General features: G+C 41.8%; 1 protein-coding gene across 4 annotated transcripts in view; it reads left to right on the top strand.

Moving 5' to 3' along the window:
• ERG (v-ets avian erythroblastosis virus E26 oncogene homolog) overlaps positions 1-1,257 on the top strand; it is a 300,545-nt gene that overhangs the window by 253,826 nt on the left and 45,462 nt on the right. The window lies entirely within an intron of this gene.

Here is a 1,257-nt window from a genome sequence, read left to right as displayed (position 1 = left end):
AGCACCTTGAGAAGCCGAGGCAGGAGGATCACCATAGGTCAGGAGTTCGAGACCAACCTGGCCAACATGATGAAACCCCATCTCTACTAAAAATACAAAACTTCGCCAGGCGTAATGGCAGGCACCTGTAATCCCAGCTACTTGGGAGGCTGAGGCAGGAGAATCGCTTGAACTCAGGAGGCAGAGGTTGCAGTGAGCCGAGATTGCGCCCCTGCACTTGAGCCTGGGCGACAGAGCAAGACTCCATCTCAAAAAATAAGAAGAAGAAAATAAAAATGAAAAAAAAATTGTAAGAGAACTAACAAGGGAAAAAGACTAAAAAGTGAGAGTACAACAACTGAGGCCTGCTTCACCAATATTTGTTGAATACCCGGTTGAAGTCTAGCACTTCAGTGACCCTGTGGCGTTACCATTTCCTCTCTTTGGGGTTGGAGGTTCCTCAGAGTTATTACAAAAAAACACTTGAAATAATAAAAAAATGTGACTCTATCTTTCTCTAAGCTAAAACAAAATGCAATGGAAAAAGAGTTTAAAAACATTACGCTAAAGGTGCAAGTTTTGAAAATGGGGTCTGATGGCCTCATTCTGCCGTTTTCCACAATGAAAGCCGGGATGGGAAAATCTAATGAGATGAATTGGATGTTGTTGCAAAATGAAAACAGAGTAGCTTTACTGACCATTGACCCCATTTTAAATATTTGCTCATATTTTTAGAAAGCTCTCACAAAATGCATTTTAATAGTTCATCATATCCAGATTTGATGAAGGATTTTTTTTTTTTTTTGACAGAATCTTGCTCTGTTGCCCAGGCTGGAGTGCAGTGGCACAATCCTGGCTCACTGCAACCTCCACCTCCTGAGCTCAGGTGATCCTCCCGCCTCAGCCTCCTGAGTAGCTGGGGTTACAGGCATGCGCCACCATGCCTGGTGACGTTTTTGTATTTTTAGTAGAGACAGGGTTTCACCATGTTGGCCAGGCTGGTTTCGAACACCTAGCTTCAAGTGATCTGCCTGCCTCAGCCTCCCAAAGTGCTGAGATTATAGGCATGAGCTGCCGCAACCAGCCTGAAGGATCTACTTTAATGTCATAGGGAAACTCTTGTGATCCATGCCTAGAGTTCTTGTCCTCAGATATGAAAATTAAACTATAAAGAACTAAAAGAAAAAAAGGGGTTGGTCTGAAGGGTTCAAAATCCATAATGTCCCCTGTTTCTATAATTATTATTATTATTTTTTTTTTTTTTTTTTTTTTTTTTTT

The sequence above is a fragment of the Mandrillus leucophaeus genome, unplaced genomic scaffold (genome assembly GCF_000951045.1).
Source record: "Mandrillus leucophaeus isolate KB7577 unplaced genomic scaffold, Mleu.le_1.0 Scaffold262, whole genome shotgun sequence".
Lineage (NCBI taxonomy): Eukaryota > Metazoa > Chordata > Mammalia > Primates > Cercopithecidae > Mandrillus > Mandrillus leucophaeus.
This window is presented reverse-complemented; position numbering and strand designations above follow the sequence as displayed.